This window comes from Ovis canadensis, chromosome 5, assembly GCF_042477335.2.
Source record: "Ovis canadensis isolate MfBH-ARS-UI-01 breed Bighorn chromosome 5, ARS-UI_OviCan_v2, whole genome shotgun sequence".
In the NCBI taxonomy this organism is placed as follows: Eukaryota; Metazoa; Chordata; class Mammalia; order Artiodactyla; family Bovidae; genus Ovis; species Ovis canadensis.
The window spans coordinates 62164756-62183503 of record NC_091249.1 but is presented as its reverse complement, the minus strand read 5'-3'; the positions used below and the strand labels follow the sequence as shown (position 1 = coordinate 62183503).

At 41.7% G+C, this 18748-nt stretch overlaps 1 protein-coding gene across 13 annotated transcripts in view; it reads left to right on the top strand.

Moving 5' to 3' along the window:
* Positions 1 to 15391: 15391 nt before the first annotated feature.
* FAM13B (family with sequence similarity 13 member B) overlaps positions 15392 to 18748 on the top strand; it is a 111719-nt gene continuing 108362 nt past the window's right edge. For 9 of the 13 annotated variants that reach the window (XR_011257316.1, XM_069592124.1, XM_069592119.1 and 6 more), the window contains exon 1: positions 15415 to 15720. The gene's annotated coding sequence lies outside the window, so the exon portion shown is untranslated. Of the gene's footprint in view, positions 15721 to 18748 lie in introns of all 13 variants that reach the window. The other 4 variants (XM_069592122.1, XM_069592123.1, XM_069592125.1 and 1 more) reach the window with 3 other exon arrangements.

The window sequence follows — 18748 nt, the reverse complement described above, 5'->3', positions numbered from 1 at the left end:
TTTTGTCTCATTTTAAACTGTATAAAAGAGTCATGCTGTGTGTTTCTTTTCTGGTTTCTTTACCTTGTATGTTATAGAATTCAGCCATGTTGTTATCTGTAGGTTTAAGTCTGATTCATTCATTTTTCATTGCTGTGTGTATTTCATTGGATGGTCCATTCTTCTGTGGCTGATATTTTCTGTTGTTTCCATTTTGGGGCTATCACAATCACTAGAGCTGTGAACATTTTTTGCATATATATTCTGGTACCTATGTGCACATAGTTATCTAGGGTATGCATTTAGGAGTAGAAATGCTAAGCCAGAGTTTTTTGGTCTTCAGCTTTAGTGGATAATGTTAAATTGTTTTCCTGCTATCAGTGAATGACAGATTCTGTTGCTCCACGTCCTTGCCAACACTTGGTATTATCAAACTTACTAATTTCAGCCATTCTGGTGGGTTTATTGTTGTGGCTAATTGTATTTCATTTCAATTTGCTTTCCCCTGGTTATTAATATCATTAACTATTACTCATATTTATTGGCCATTTAGATTTCCTCATATATGCAGAACCTATAAAAAAGGTTTCTTCTGGTGTAATTTTATATTGGATTGTCTGTATTTAAAATTTATTTGATTTCTAGGAGTTCTTTATATAACAGGAATAATACTCCTTTTTGGGTTGAATGCTTTGTAATTAACTTTTCCAGTTCTTTGGCTTGTGTTTTCACTCTTTCCATGGGGTCAAATATAATGTAGTTGAATTTTTTACTCCTTTCTCTATGGTGAGATAATTTGTCTTTAAAGAATTGTGAAGACATTCTTATATAATTATCTGTTTTGAATATTGTTTTTAAATGTTTTTATTGTGAAATATTCATACAAAAAATGCCCCAAAGATATATACAGCTTAATAATAATTTATTACAAACACCCATGTAACTACCACTCAAATCGAGAAATAAAACATTGTTTACAACCCAGACAACTCATTCTTGCTCCTCCCTTCCAAAGGAGCCACTATCATGACTTCTACATTAATCACTTTTTGGCCTTTTTTTTTTGCTGTGCTGGGTCTTCGGTGCTGTGCATTTGTGGCGAGTGGGGGATATGCTCTAGCTGTGGTATGCCGGCTTCTCATTGAGGTGGTTTCTTTTGTTGTGGGGCCTGGGCACTAGGGTGCTTGGGCTTCATTGTTTGTGCCCTTGGGCTCAGTAGTTATGGCACATGGGCTTAGTTGCCCTGCAGCATGTGGAATCTTCATGGACCAGGGATTGAACCCATGTCCCCTGTATTGGCAGGCAGTTCTTAACTAGTAGACCACCAGGGAAGTCCTGGTCTTCTTTTTTAAAAAAGCTTTTTCCATCTTAGTATGTATCCTTAAACAAGATGATTGTTTTTCCCTTTTTGGAAAAAGTTACCTCTAGCTTTAATTTTTAAAAATGCAGGGAGCTAATTTTTATTTAAAAAATTTTGAAGTATAAACTACCTACAGAAAAGCATTAAAATCATGACAGCTGAATAAACTGTACAAAAAAGATCTTCATGACCAAGATAATCACGATGGTATGATCACTCACCTGGAGCCAGACATCCTGGAATGTGAAGTCAAGTGGGCCTTAGAAAGCATCACTACGAACAAAGCTAGTGGAGGTGATGGAATTCCAGTTGAAGTATTTCAAATCCTGAAAGATGATGCTGTGAAAGTGCTGCACTCAATATGCCAGCAAACTTGGAAAACTCAGCAGTGGCCACAGGACTGGAAAAGGTCAGTTTTCATTCCAATCCCAAAGAAAGGCAATGCCAAAGAATGCTCAAACTACCACACAATTGTACTCATCTCACATGCTAACAAAGTAATGCTCAAAATTCTCCAAGCCTGGGTTCAGCAATACAAGAACCGTGAAATTCCAGATGTTCAAGCTGGTTTTAGAAAAGGCAGAGGAACCAGAGATCAAATTGCCAATGTCCGCTGGATCATTGAAAAAGCAAGAGAGTTCCAGAAAAACATCTATTTCTGCTTTATTGACTATGCCAAAGCCTTTGACTGTGTGGATCACAATAAACTGTGGAAAATTCTGAAAGAGATGGGCATACCAGACCACCTGACCTGCCTTTTGAGAAATCTGTGTGCAGGTCAGGAAGCAACAGTTAGAACTGGACATGGAACAACAGTTCAGTTCAGTCGCTCAGTCGTGTCCGACTCCTTGCGACCCCATGAATAGCAGCACGCCAGGCCTCCCTGTCCATCACCAACTCCCAGAGTTCACTCAGACTTACGTCCATCCAGTCAGTGATGCCATCCAGCCATCTCATCCTCTGTCGTCCCCTTCTTCTGCCCCCAATCCCTCCCTGCATCAGAGTCTTTTCCAATGAGTCAACTCTTTGAATGAGGTGGCCAAAGTACTGGAGTTTCAGCTTTAGCATCGTTCCTTCCAAAGAACACCCAGGGCTGATCTCCTTTAGAATGGACTGGTTGGATCTCCCTGCAGTCCAAGGGACTCTCAAGAGTCTTCTCCAACACCACAGTTCAAAAGCATCAGTTTTTCGGCGCTCAGTTTTCTTCACAGTCCAACTCTCACATCCACACATGACTACTGGAAAGACCATAGCCTTGACTAGACGGACCTTTGCTGGCAGGGTAATGTCTCTGCTTTTGAATATGCTATCTAGGTTGGTCATAACTTCTCTTCCAAGGAGTAAGCATCTTTTAACAACAAACTGGTTCCAAATAGGAAAAGGAGTACGTCAAGGCTGTATATTGTCACCCTGCTTATTTAACTTTTATGCAGAGTACATCATGTGAAACGCTGGGCTGGAAGAAGCACAAGCTGGAATCAGGACTGCCGGGAGAAATATCAATAACCTCAGATATGCAGATGACACCACCCTTATGGCAGAAAGTGAAGAGGAACTAAAAAGCCTCTTGATGAAAGTGAAAGAGGAGAGTGAAAAAGTTGGCTTAAAGCTCAACATTCAGAAAACAAAGATCATGGCATCCAGTCCCATCACTTCATGGGAAATAGATGGGGAAACAGTGGAAACAGTGTCAGACTTTATTTTTGGGGGCTCCAAAACTACTGCAGATGGTGATTGCAGCCATGAAATTAAAAGACGCTTACTCCTTGGAAGAAAAGTTATGACCAACCTAGATAGCATATTGAAAAGCAGAGACATTACTTTGCCAACAAAGGTCCATCTAGTCAAGGTTATGGTTTTTCCAGTAGTCATGTATGGATGTGAGAGTTGGACTGTGAAGAAAGCTGAGCGCGGAAGAATTGATAATTTTGAACTGTGGTGTTGGAGAAGACTCCTGAGGATCCCTTGGACTGCAAGGAGATCCAACCAGTCCATTCTAAAGGAGATCAGCCCTGGGATTTCTTTGGAAGGAATGATGCTAAAGCTGAAGCTCCAGTACTTTGGCCACCTCATTCAAAGAGTTGACTCATTGGAAGAGACTCTGATGCAGGGAGGGATTGGGGGCAGGAGGAGAAGGGGACGAAGGAGGATGAGATGGCTTGATGGCATCACCGACTTGATGGACGTTGAGTTTGAATGATCTCCAGGAGTTGGTGATGGACAGGGAGGCCTGGTGTGCTGCGATTCATGGGGTCGCAAAGAGTTGGACATGACTGGGCGACTGAACTGAACTGAACTGAAGCAAATATACTCATATAATTGCCTCCTAAATTAAGACATAGAATATTTCCTTATGACTCCTCTCCCCATCATTGACTCTTTTCTTCCTCCAAAAGTTTCACTCCTTAAACAAAATTCTAAATTTTAAAACCACAGTTTAGTTTTCGCTGCTTTTGGAATTTATTTAAATGATATCATATACTATATGTTTGTATCTGGCTTTTTTCATTTATTTTTCTGGAATTCGTCGTGTTGTTGCTTGTAGCTGTAGTTTGTTTTTATTGTTGTATCGTATCATGTGGTATAAATACACCAGAATCCATCATTCATTATTCCATCACTGACAGGTACTTGAGTTTCCATTTTTCTGCCATTACGAAACATGCATATATGCACATTTTTATATGTCTTTTAATGCCTATGAGCACATATTTTATTGGGTATGAGTGACATTGATGAAGTTTAGAGTACATGTATATTAAACTAGTTCAGTTCAGTTCAGTCGCTCAGTCATGTCCGACTCTTTGCGACCCCATGAATCACAGCACGCGGGCCTCCCTGTCCATCACCAACTCCTGTAGTCCACCCAAACCCATGTCCATCGAGTCGGTGATGCCATCCAACCATATCATTCTCTGTCATTCCCTTCTCCTCCTGCCCTCAATCTTTCCCAGCATCAGGGTCTTTTCCAATGAGTCAGCTCTTCGCATCAGGTGACCAAAGTATTGAAGTTTCAGCTTCAGCATTAGTCCTTCCAATGAACATCCAGGACTGATCTCCTTTAGGATGGACTGGTTGGATCTCCTTGCAGTCCAAGGGACTCTCAAGAGTCTTCTCCAACACCATAGTTCAAAAGCATCAATTCTTCGGTGCTCATATATATTATACATATTTCTGTGTGCATGTGTACATATTACAGGTATGTGTATATATTGGGTTGGCTAAAAAGTTCATTTGGTTTTCTGTAAGATTTTATGGAAAAAATCAAATGTGCTTTTTGACTAACCCAATATATATATTTATGTATTTTTTCCTTTTAATTAAAAATTTAATATATTTACATTAATTATAAATACTCAAATATCTGGATTTGTTTCTATAATTCTTTTTACTATTTCTCCTGCTTTTAAAACTTCTTATCCTTTTTTTGGATTAACTTCCCTCCATTTCATTTTATCCCCTCTAATCACCTGGAAGTTATATATACTGTTTTATTTATCTTATTGGTTACACTGAAATTTTGACATGCATACTTAATCAATAAATTATGAACTTAATACATTTAGCCTCCTCTAGACAACACAAAGCCTTACATACTGTAACTCCTTTCATCCCCTCCCAATATATGTGCAATTATTCAATAACAGTTGAATTTAGATGTTACACTATTATTAATATTTTGTACAGCCAGTGTTTGGATTTACAGAATTTTTACAATTTTCTTTGGTCACCATTTCTTCCTGCATTTTGGAGCTAGCTTCCTCCTGGGATTACTTTCCTTGGTATGTCCTTTAATGAACATCTATCTGTTAGTAGTAAATTCTTTTTAAAATCTGAAATTATTTTTTCAGTTCTTACATTGTTTATCTGAAAATATTTTTGTTTTGCTCTCATCCTTGAAATGTTTTCACTGAATTTAGAGTTGATGGCAATTTTCTCTTAATCTTTTGAAGATACATTCCAATGTCTTCTGATTTCTGCTGTTACTATTGAAAAATCAGCTGTTGGCCAAAATGTAATTTCTCTGAAGATTAATTTATCTTTTCTTCTGCTTAATTTTAAGATCTCCTCTTTCTCTAATATCAGGAATTTTCACTATAAGGTGACTTAGTACAGATTTCATTTAAATTTTTTGGCATTGAAATTTTTCATCTTTCAGAATTTAGAATATTTATCATCAATTCCAGAGAAGGCAATGGCAACCCACTCCAGTACTCTTGCCTGGAAAATCCCATGGACGGAGGAGCCTGGTAGGCTACAGTCCATGGGGTCATGAAGAGTCAGACACGACTGAGCAACTTCACTTTCACTTTTCACTTTCATGCACTAGAGAAGGAAATGGCAACCCACTCTAGTATCCTTGCCTGGAGAATCCCAGGGACAGGAGCCTGGTGGGCTGCCGTCTATGGGGTTGCACAGAGTCGGACATGACTGATGTGATTTAGTAGCAGCAGCAGCAGCAGCATCAATTCTGGAAAATGTTCAGCCATTTATTTCTTTGAATACTGCCTTCCTCCATTCTATTATCTCCTTTTTGAATTTTAATTAGACATTTGCTGAATCTTACCCTATCCTTCACGCATCTCAACTTCTTATATTTTCCATTTCTTCGCTTCTCTGTGTTATGTCCTGAAATTCTTCAGACATATCCTTTGGAGCCTGTGATCTTTCAGAAAACGGATTCTTCCTTCAGCTGTTAAATCTGATAGTCAAGTTGTCCTTTGAGTTTCTGATTCAATTGCCATTAAAAAAAAAATTTCTGTAGGTTCATTTGGCTCTTTTTCAAATCTGCCTGATCAAGTTTGATAGTTTCTTATTGCCTCATTATGTTTATTTCATTTAATTCCTTTAAAAATATTAATAAAGGAAAAACTTTCTCTACTCTTAACACTTTTGACACTAAACATGTGGGTTTTCTGCACAAAATAATTCTTCAGTTCTCAGCAGACATCAACTGGGTATCCTATTAACACTACCTGGAGTTAACACAACTTCATAGGTTAAAGGCTCAGTCCCACAAGATTGCTCACCTCCCTTCAGATCACAAGTAGTGACTCCCTCTGGTCACAAGTAGTGGCTCCTCAAGTTACCCACACTTTTGTCTGAATTGGCTACAACTAAACGGTTCCAATGATCCGCTTCTCAAGTTTAATAATTTTCTGCAATGGCTCACGTAAACCAGGAAAACAGTTTATTTTCTATTACTGGTTTCTTATCAAGGATATTTTAAAGGATGCAAATGAACAGCCAAATGAGGTACATAGGGTGAGATCCAGAAGGCTCTTGAACTTAAGAGATTTTGTTCCTGGGGAGTTGGTGGTATACCACTATCCCAGCTCATTAATGCATCCACCAGCCCAGAACTTCATCAAATCTTGTTCAAGAGTTTTTATAGAGCTTAATTTCCAGCTCCCCTCCCTCACAGGAGGTCAGCTGTAGGGTTGAAAGTTCCAACACTGTAATCATTTGGTCTTTCTGGCATCAGCCCCATCCTGAGGCTATAGGGGCCCCACCGTTAGTCATCTAATTAGCATAAACTCAGAGATAATGAAAAGGGAGTTGTTATGAATAACATGGAGGCTTCCCTGGTGGCTTAGACAGTAAAGAATCTGCCTGCAATGCAGGAGACCCAGGTTCAGTCTCTGGGTCGAGAAGACCCCTTGGAGAAGAGAATGGTTATCCACTCCAGTATTCTGGCCTGGAGAATTTCATGGATTTCGCAGCCTCTTTGACCTCGTCTAGGCTGAGTAACACATCCCCATTTTCCGGGGCCCCCGTCATCTTGCCCTTACATCACGATGGCAACCTCTCCTAAACTAACACCACCACAAAACTGAAGAGCTATGTCCTCAACGGGAGGTGATTTTCTGGGTCACACAGGTAGTTTGAAATTCTCACCCCCACCTCCTGCAACAGTATGCTTGCAAACTTGTTCAGGAATATCCAGAGGAGAGTTTTCTTTTTTCCTATTCCATCCACAGTTAAAGTGGAGACAGTCAGGTGTCCTTTCCCTTTCCCTCTGTGAAAGTGAAAGTTGCTCAATTGTGTCCGACTCTTTGTGACCCCACAGATTATACAGTATGGAATTCTCCATGCCAGAATACTGAAGTGGGTAGCCTTTCCCTTCTCCAGGAGATCTTTTCAACCCAGGGATCAAACCCAGGTCTCTCGCACTAGGTCAGGTTTTTCTCCCTTAATCTCCCATCAAGGACATAGCTCTTCAGTTTTGTGGAGGTGTTAGTTTAGGGGAGGTTGCCAATGTGATATAAGGGTGAGATGATGGGGCCTGGATAATGGGGATCTTTTACTCGGCCTAGATGAGGTCACAGAGGTTGCCTAAGTAAAGTGACACTTAGGACACTTAAACTGAACTGAGGCTTATTAAACAGTACATGGGAATCTGCCATGCAGTGGGCAGAATTACACAGGGCTTACCACAAGGCAAGACTCAGTCATGTCCAATGTGTATACTGCTGTATCTCCAGCACTTAGCACTTGGCACACACCAGGTGCTCAATTAATACAGTTAAGTGTATCAATGAGTAAGAAGTATCAGAGTTTCCCAACTGGAGGAAAACAACATATATAAACCAAGTAAGAAGAAACAAATAATAAAAATAACAAATTTGGTTAAACCAAGGACCATTCCCTTTTCAACAAATATTTTTACAACAGTTGTTTTTGGTAAGACACATTTAGGATACAGACAGTGCTACACTCCAATATGGATAATAAGATATATGTATAACAACTATAACACTTCTCCCCTGCTTACACAGTTTAGTTCCTCTCTCCCTAGGAAAGGCTAAAATAAGGGTATAAGGCAAATCGTTATTCCCTTGTCTTTAATGGAAAAGAGGAGTCAGGTGTAAACTACAAAAATGTGGTTGTAGTTTGATTGCAATGTACAAGTATTTGGGCTGTCAGTTTGCCACAGAAGGTGTACTCATGAAAGGAGTTTGAGGAGCCAGGCTGGTCAGATGGTGTGAAGGCTCAAAAATGTAAGGCCTCTAAGGAAGAGGTAGAGTATGCAGTATGGGAAGACCTTCCTACTTGAATTTCTGGCTAAAGGGGCAGCAGAAGGCCCCTGGTATTGGAAAGGCCCCAGTCTTTTTTCCTTCCTTTATGTGGGTGTAGGGAGAGGGAAGAGGACAAAGGAATATTGTTTATTTTTTCCTTTTTAAACAATAAAATTTCCAATTATGGAAAGAAAATCTAGTTGACTATAGGAATTTAATCAAGAAGCCAAAACAATGTAGTCTTATAGATGCTGATTTCAGTGACTTATACTACTGTGATATACTGAACTCTGAGATGTCAGGCCAAATATGTGGACTTGGCAAAGATGAGAGTTACTGTCAATTGTTCTAGCTCCTCAAACTGGATGGCATCAGTGGCTGTGTGAGTGAATACAGAAGTTCAAGTCAACATCATGTTAACTTTGGTTCTATTCTGAAAACATTCTATTTCAGGTACATGTAAAAGGAACCTTTTTCAGGGCAGAGATCATGGTTATATCCCGCAACACAGTGCCTGGTCCTTAATAGTTGCTCAGGAAATACGTGGTGAATAAATAAATGCACAAAGGTTACTCTGGGTTGCTAAGATCAGAACAGTATTTGCCATTATTTTGGATTTGGCGTGGGATTCGTACACCCTGGAACAGTTTCTTCTTTTTTCAGCTAGTAACATTTTTTTTTGTTTATGAAGAACAAGCATACTTGCACACTGGCACAGTGGTCCTGGGGAAAGTGGCACAGACTTCCACTGTATTCTTTAGACGACCCAGCAATATCACTCTCTAATGGTGAGTGTTTCTTTATCAGAAGACTTAAATTTTCTTGGGGGGGGAGGGGAGAGGTTTAGCCATTTTTTTCCCAGTAGAGATGAATACTTTAAGAACAAAAGAATGAATTGGCCAAGTTTGATTGAATTTGATGGCATTTTACTGCTCTGCGGGAGTCAGGTAGTTACAACCTCATCTCCCTGTGCAGAAGTTGTTCCCACACACAAAACTGCAAGTATCTTTTCATTCTTATCTACATGTATGTCTAATTCTATTACTGGGCACTGTAAATATGCTTTTAGTTAGGGAGGAGGTGTGCTTGTATTTATTGTAATTCTCAAGGTACAAAAGATGTAAAAACAGTATCAAGAGTTTGGGAGTTTTGGGTGGTGCTTGGTGGTTTTCATTTAAAAATGAAAGACAAGTATTTAGCGAATTCTGCTAAGGAAAATTTGCACACAGGGCCTCATACCTGGCAATAAAAACCTAGATATGGTGGCAAAACATTTCCAGACACTTCTTTAGGTCTCTGAAAACAGTATAGGAGAGAGGAGTCAAAAAACTGTAGTATACACTTTTATGTATGCCAATTTATCTCAGTATTCTTCTTCCTGTTCTACCAATGGGGCTCTAACGTACATTTAGTTTAAGTACCTTGACCAGAGTCACATGACTAGTAAGGACAGGGCTAGAACTCAAATGTAGGTTTTCTTATTACAAGTTCAATGGTGTTATTCCAAGGCCAACATTCGCAAGTATTCAATGTTTGTTGTGTCCATTTCTAAATAACTTCATTGGCAGGGGAGAAGATGATTAGACATGTCTCTCTGGGTCTTGCTGGTTAGTGTGGCTCAGTTTCTTAAGACCATTGTACTAAAAAAGATGATAGCAGCCTTGACTGAACAAAAGTTAATTGATATGCTAGTAGTACTCAAATAGCTTTGGTCAAAGATGAGATCAGTAAGGGTGAGGAGGGCACCTGAACGATGAACGTTTCCTTATTGATAGCACAAAAGATGGACTCAACATCCTGCTACATCTAAAAGGGCCGAATTTAATCAAACTAATCCAGGTAGGGTTGGAATGGTGGGCAGGAAAGGAGACCATTTGCGTTCGCTTTGAATAATAAGGGTATCTGTTATAAAGTGACTACAGAGAGCTACTCCCTGACTTCAAGTCTCATCTCAGCGACACTGGTGACCCTGGGGGAGGCACACATGCTGAAGTCTTCCTGAGTATCTAGGACAAGGTCTGGGGTTGCAGGAAATATATTTTTTATAGGGATGTGATCCATGACTTGACTTCGGAGAAGCATAACGGCTCTGATCAGACCAGCTGGGTAAAATGGTTGTTTCCTTGGGCTATAAAAGTCATCTTGCAAAGAAATAATTAAGGAAAAAAAAAAACAAAACTCAAGTAATAATTTTCCTGGCAGGCCTCACCTTCAGGAGAAATCTTAGAAATACACCAGTCACTTCTTATCTTGGTCAAACAGCTATCTGAAATGCTGTTTCTAACACTAGTTATATATTAAATTGTGACCTCTACACCTACCAGTAAAGCATTTGTAGGAGAAATGAAGAAAAAGTGATATAATCTTAAAGTAGTCTCTTAGTGACTGGCAAATGTAGACATTCTATTTGTTACAAGATATTAAATCTGAAGTTATGTTATCAGTCAGATGATTCTTTGTTGTGGAGAAGGCTGTCCTGTGTATGGTTAGGACGTTCAGCAGCATCCTTGACCCCCATCCACTGGATGCCAAAAGTACTTCCCAGGTGTTTTTTTCCCCCAATAATTTATTAATTTATTTTGGGTTGTGCTGGGTCTTCGTTGCTGCTCCCACGCTTTCTCTGGCTGCAGTGAGCGGGGGCTACTACTCTTTATTGTGGTGCATGGGCTTCTCTCTCTGGTGGCTTTTCTTGTTGGGGAGCATGAGCTCTACAGCATGGGCTCAGTAGTTGTGGTGCAAGGACTTAGTTGCTTCACAACATGTGGAATCTTCCCAGGCCCAGGACCGAATCCGTGTCCCCTGCATTGGCAGGAGGATTCTTATCCACTCTACCACCAAGTAAGTCTGAGTACCTTCTGAGTTTTGACAACCAAAAACATCTTCAGACATGGCCATAAAAATTATCCCCAGTTGAGAACTACTGCTTTAACCAAAGCACTGGAGCTGGTGGTAAAGAATCTGCCTGCCATTGCAGGAGACTCAGGAGACATGGGTTTGATCCCTGGGTTGGGATCCTTTGGGAGTAGGAAATGGCAACCCATTCCAGTATTCTTGCCAGGAAAATCCCATGGACAGAGGAGCCTGGTGGGTTACAGTCCATGGGGTGGCAAGGAATCAGGCATGACTGAGCATGCTTGCACCAAGGTATTGCAGGAAAAGAAACCTCCTTCCTCTCCCTCCAAAAAAACTCTATAAAGTGAATACTGAAATGGACTATCCCTAGAAATGAGAGGATTCAGACAAAATTACGAGATGAATCTAAAAACTCACAAGTTATAAAAGGTCAGGTGAGAATGACTGAGTATTGTTTTGGAGACTGTTGCTGATATGCTATGATTCTTAGCATAGATGCCTGCCTGCCTCTTACCTCAAGCTAAGTGAGAGGGCTTCAGTGGAACTACTCAAAGTACTTGAGCTGTGTCTCTAGCAGTTAAAGGAAGCATGGTAGACTTGTGGTTGTCTCCTGCCTGAAAAATAGAGGACAAGAGACAGGCTGGGCTGACAGCTGGGCTGGCAGCTGTTCTGGCAGCAAAGAGGAACGCTGAAACTGCTCTGGAATTAGCCTCTATTTCCAAGTTTGTTTGGGCAAGAAGTGCATGAGAGCTTCATGTGGACCAGGTGTGGACCATACAAAGTTGGACTAGCCTAAACCGTCAGAAAAAAAGCTCCCCCTCCTCCAGACACTTTACTTCTATTTGAATGGAAAATACTCCCACTAATTTAGTTTGGACTAACACTTTACTGCCACCTACTGGAAAACTGTCAAAATAAATATACAAAAAGTGTATAACCTTGTCCCAGAGCCACTTACAAATGGGCCAGTATAAGAGCTACCTTAGATCCTATCTGACAGGGTCCTAACTGAGAAAAAGTTTCAAGAGACAAGAAGTTGGAGGTGGGTTTCCACGGTGGCTCAGATGGTAAAGAATCTGCCTGCAATGTGGAGATCCAGGTTCGCTTGCTGGGTCAGGAAGATCCCTTGGAGAGGAGAATGGCTACCCACTCCAGTATTCTTGCCTGGAGAATTCCATGGACAGAGGAGTCTGGTGGACTACAGTGCATGGGGTCCAAAGAGTCAGACACGACTGAGTGACTAACATTCACTTTTACCAGATTCTTAGGGATGGAAAGAGAGAGTAAAGAACTGCCAGAATAAAACACTTGTGTTCAGATCAAGGTTGCTATGATAACCACCAAAGAATGGAGATGGTAGTGGTTTCTGAAAACTGTCAAGCATCCATTAGAAAAAAAGGCAGCTTTAATCACCTGCCAGGCCCAGAGTGTGAAACCACCACATGGAAGTACAAGTCACACATTTTCCTGCTCCCCGATCTTTTCCTCTCTCTTCTTCCCTTTCTTGGTTGGTAAGCTGTGAGAGAACAAGAAAGACCAGGTATAATGCCTCTGCAGGGCAAGCAGTGAGCCAGCTGTCCTAAGACGGAAAAGATTCACTCTTTTGTGACTCAATGACCATGGGACTTTCTATTCCTAATAGGAACCACAGAACTCATGGAACCTGAGTCAGGTATATGACAGATCGACTCCACTGCACAGGTTTAAAGGGATGATGAAATTTAAAAAATAAAGTTTTTTTTTGTTCTGTTTTTTAAAGTTATACCCCTAAACTCTGTATGTTGAACATATTGATTACTTATTGTAAAGTAGGATCTGGAAAAGATATCTTCCAAGGACATGCTCTTGAGTTTTATGGGAAAAATGGTCTTTGAATCAGTTCATTTGTTGAGAGCCCATACTTTGGGAGTAGGGCACATGAATGCAAGGGACTCTCTGTCATCTGGGAGCTTGCAGTCTTGGGTTTCATACTCAGAGCAATGTAACTATTAATGTCAGTTATGTCAACAAGAGCCTGTGTTGCATAGGCAGAGCAGGTTCAGGAGGGTTTTTACTCTAATGATTTCCTCTCCTATGAATTTTTTACTCACTTATGATTAAGCTTTAGAAGCAATCATGTTGCCCCTGTTCTTCAAGCATGGAATCACAGGTAAAGTTTCCATTTAAGATATTTAAAGAAAGATGAAAGACTGAATACATATAGGCTGCATCTTGATTGGGCTGCTTTGAAACCAGAATCTGCCTGGTCCTCAGTTTGGCAGATTCAGACACTTACATTTAACTTTACTCAGGCTTAATTAGGTTCTGAGAATTTAATTTGGATAAGACAACTTTGTAATTCAACCCAATGGATGGAAGTTGATTTATGAACCATAATGTGAATATACTGAGAAAAACTGTATTGCTAGTATCACTAGTATCAGTCATGTGCTTTGGACAATTGCTTCTTACTGGCTTTGTTGATTTAGTTGAGATTTCCTGAGTGATGGGAAGATTACCTGATGAGTGTGGAATCAGAGCATGGGTCTTTGTGTGTTCTTAAAGGCTAGCTTTAACTTGTTTATTAGGATATAAACTCAATGACAGGGCTCTTATTTTCTGATGTATTCTAAGAGACTAGAATATAATAAGCATTCAGTATTTGTCGAATGAGAGACTGAATCTGACCTAAGTTTTTTTAAACTGTTCTGTTAATGGATGGGTTATTGGTCCTGGTCATTAGAATCATAGCCTCTCTCCTAGACAGAGAGCCCACAATACATTCTTATCCAGATTCTGCAGGTTCTAGACTCTTTATGGACCCCACCCCTCTCTTATGACAGCATCAACTGGGCATGTGACACTTAGGTGACAGATGGTTTATTTTACTCTAATGACATTTGGGGGCCACCCTGTTCTTCGTAACACATTTACAGATCATCTCATAGAGTGTCTTTTCTTTTCCTCCATTCTTTTTTTTTCTTGGTCAATCTTGTTCCAAGTTCTAAGAGGTTTCTTCTCTTACATTTTCTGGGTTTCTGACTTCCAGCCCAGGCAGGTAGGGTAAAACTGAATTGTAGTGGTTTATATTTTCACAGGGGCCTCCCAGATGGCTCAGTGGTAAAGAATCAACCTACCAATGCAGGAGATGCAGGTTTGATCCCTGGATCAGGAAGATCCCCTGGAGAAAGAAATGGCAACCCACTCCAGTATTCTTGCCTGGGAAATCCCATGGACAGAGGAGCCTGGTGGGCTACAGTGCATGGGGTCACAGAGTTGGACACGACTTAGCGACTTAACATTTTTACTGACACCCAGAGTTCTTTGTGCGGGCGTGGATCTACCTACCTGCTATCAAGGAATCTAAAGGCAGAAAACTGCGTTTTACACAAAGCCCTTAACAGACTAAAGCAAAACAAAAACAAAAACAAAAACAAAAAGAGAGAGAGACTGGCTGAATATTCATACCTTTATGAAGGCGGTGTGAAGGAAGGAACTTCACGGTCGGTCTGGCTTTGCAAGCAAGTCCAGATTCCCTAGGCTCAGAGAGCTCCTCATTCTTTCTGCCTTTCAGCTTTGCCTCTCAAATTCTGGGGCAGTATCGGAAACTCTATGTAAGCATATGGTCTCTCGACTTTCATATTCCCGGATGCTTTCGGCACCAAAGGCATCTATATTATCTCTGGACTCTAGGTCGTGTCCTTAGGTGAAGAGAAAGGGTGCGGGCGGACAGTCCCCAGTTTAATCTCCATCGCTGAGAAAGAGAACGTGAGTCACCGCTTCAATCTGCCCGGAGGTTTTCTGTTCAAGCCTCCGCGCTCCTCACCTAGATAAGGGTACCCGGGTTTTTCTGGTTTCCTGCAAAGTGGCATGTTCCCTCTGCAGAGACCAGGAGTGACCTCGGGCTGCGGGATTTGCCCTTCATGACTCCTACGTCCCCTCCCCACTTTCCTCTTTTTTTCCAACCTCTCCAGACTGAGGACCCCCAGACACCTCCCTCGGGTCCGCGCCCTGCTTCTCAACTCTAACTCGGGGGCCCAAATTTGGAGTGACGGACCCTCCGTCACCCCCAACCCGGACTCTCAAGTGCACAGACTTCACATCTGCTCTCAGCGTCTGTGAGGGGTCCCCAGCTCTCACTGCGCACTCGCCCCGCCCCCGCCCGCGGGCCCGCCCCGCCCCTCCCACGCACGTCACGTCCGGCCCGGCCCCAGCCCGCCCTTCGCCCTCCGCCCTCCGCTCTCCTCCGCTCGCTGTTAGGGAGGCTCTGCGCCTCAGTCGCTGCCTCCGTGGCTGCTCCCGCCCCGTCTTCCGCGTCTCCGCCGCCGCCACGGCCGGGGGCATCCGGGGGTCGCCTACCGGGCTGGCCCCGAGCCACAGTCGTCGCCTCAGCCTCCCGCCAGTGGCCGCCACAGGAAGAGGCTCGCCGGTCGCGGAGTCACTTGGGGCCTCAGTTCTCGCCCTCTTGCAGTCGCCGCGGGTCCTGGAGAAGCGGCAGCGGCCGGGGAACGGGGCGTCGCGGTTCCAAGGGTAGGTGAACGGGCGGGTACCCCTATCTGCGCATGCGCCGGTCACATAGCCGCGGCCCTCACCCCTCTGCCGCCCCCCGGCGCCGTGTCCCACTCGCGCTGGCTTCTAGGGCTTTGCCCCTCTTGGTGCGTGGGAGACCGGGCAGAGCCCTAAAGGTGCGTCATTCGGTAGAGAGGGTCCCCTTTCTCCTCAAGCAAAATACGGTGAAGCTGTGCCCCTGGCTTCCAGGGGGTGTGGCAGTCTTCGATATTTTCAGCCGCTGCAGTGCGCGTGAGCGGGTGTGCGTTCTCACCTCCTAGCTCCCCCTAAGTGGAAGGCACAGCTGCCTGCGCTTGTTTGCTAGCCTCCCCTGCACACCGGACCTACACCGCCTCCCTGCCCTTTTCCTTCGTGCTGGGCAGTGAAGTTGATGCAAAAAAAAAAAAAAAAAAAGTGTGGTTTAATCCGGGCTCTACTGCGCCCCTTTTTAAGATCACGTGAGATGAGTGGTTGCTTACTTCCTTAAATCGTTCAGAGAATATAGCCAAAATTGGGCTGTTGGTGCACTGGGGACTTGTCTAGAATGCACCCTGCATAGACCAGGCTAGGGTATAGCACTGTCTCAGGGCGCCTGGTTTCCTAGATAAGGTAATGGGAAATTCAATCAGTTGACACACTTGCCCAGTGGGAAGTTGGTATACTTCAATTAAAAGTCGATTTAAAACCAAACTGACATTTCATTCGGCTCCCCATTATGCCGCCTAATCAATGAAAAAAGTACCTAAGATTGGGCACTTACCTTATTTTCAAGTTGATGATAATCTAAAAATGGCAATTGGGACCTCAGTAATGCAGATTATGAAGGTTAAATAACTGGGGTGCACTTACCTTAAAAGGTGGACATTAAAGGGTGGTGTTGAATTACTGACTTTCTGGGTTAATGTGGGGCTGTGTCTTCAGCTTTCGTTTTTGTAACCTTGCATGCAATACTTGATGGCCTGGGTGTCTCTCAGGTACTGTGCTTTTATGCCGGTACTTGTTGAATGGAATTAATGAACTGCTTCTCATTTGTATATCTGTCGGTAGCTTCTTACTTTTTTAATCTCTGCTCCTTTTAAAATTTGGGCCCTATTTTCAACAATTTAATTGTGTTACCGGTTAGGGATCTGGGACACTTCTTAAATCCTGGGAAAGATGTAGAAAGGTTTATCAGTGTCTTAAAATTCTTCCTTAGGTGAAGTAAATGTTACGTTGTATATGTGTTTTAAACTACATGTATACTGTTTTATTTTTTGGTATTAATATGAGTATAGAATTCTCGTATTTTCTATGTCTTTAAAATTTTATTTATTTAAAAAATTAGTAGGCTATTTTTAGAGAAGTTTTAGGTTCACAAAAAAATGATCATAAAGTACAATTTTGCTATATGTCTCTTTCCTCCTGAACACAGTTTTCCTTACTCTTTATTGTTTTTATTAGAATGCTGTTTGTTTTAGGACAGAGATAATGACTAAAATGAATGTATTGTGCCATGTCAGTTTCCCCCCACCAATAAAACAGCTATTTTTATTATCATCTATGAATAACCTCAGTCTGTGCATGGCTTCCCTTGTTGAGTTGCTAAGTCATGTCTGACTCTTTTTTGACCCTATGGACTGTAGCCCACCAGGCTCTTCTGTCCTTGGGATTTCCTAGGCAGGAATACTGGAGTGGGTTGCCAAAGCCCCTCCCTCTTTGTTGTACCCTGACTTTAATATTGGAGAACATAATATAAATTGTAGCTATATTTTGAAACAAATTGTGATAAATGTGTATGATGTAAAATTTACCATTTTAACCCTTTTTAAGTGTACAATTCAGTGGCATTAAGTACATTCTCAGTGTTGTACAACCATTGCCTTCATGGGTGCTCAGTTGTGTCCAGTTGTTTGTGACCCCATGGCCTGTAGCCCTACAGGCTCCTTTGTTCATGGGATTTTCCTGACAGGAATCCTGGAGTGGGTTTCCTCCTCCAGGGGATCTTTTAAACCCAGGGATTGAACCTGCGTCTTCCGCATTGAAGGCTGATTCTTTACATTGTAGGCTGAGCCACTGGGGAAGCCCTTGTGCAACCATTGTTAGTTTCCATTTCTAGTGCTTTTTCACCATTCCAAACAAACTGTGTAGGCAGTAATTCCCCATTCCTGCTTCCTTCTAGCCCCTGGTAACTGCTGTTCTTCTTTCTGTTTCTATAATTTGCCTGTCCTTGGTACCTTATATAGGTGCAATCAAATAGCATTTGTCCTATTTTTGTGTTTGGCATATTTCGTTTAGTATGTTTTTCAAGGTTCATTCATATTGTCGTGTGTATCAGAATTTCCTTCCCTTTTCAGATTGGATAATATATTCCATCGTGTGTATATACAGCATTTCGTTTATCCATTCATCTCTTGATGAGTATTTGGATTGTTGCTACTTTTTGGCTTTAGTGAGTAATGCTGCTGTGAACATTGGTGTACAAGTATCTGTTTAAGTTCTTGCATTTGATTCATTTAGGTATATACCGAGGAGTGAAGTTGCTGATAATTCTATGTTTAACTTTTTGAGGAAAGTCTGAACTGTTTTCCAGGACTGCTTGCACCATTTTACATTCTCATTTAGCAATGCACAAGGGTTCCAATTTCTCTCCATCTCTTCAGCAGTTGTTACTTCCCTTTGTTGGTTTATTTGGTAATAGCCATCCTAATGGGGGTGAACAGGTATCTCATTGTGGTTTTGATTTGCATGTCCCTAAGACTGATGCTGAACATTTTTTCTTCTGTGTATCTTTGGAGAAATATGTTTAAGCCCTTTGCTCAGTTTCTTAAATTGAATTCGTTTCTTTGTTGTTGAGTTACTTTCAAAAAGTCATTTTGTAAGTGATTCAAATCTTTTATCTGAAAACTTCAGTGGTTCTTAAAAATGAATGAAGTACTGAAATTAAAAAAAATTGAAATTGGGGAATACCCTGGTGGTCCAGTGATTAGGACTCTGTGCTTCCACTGCAGGAAGCATTGGTTCCATTCCTGGT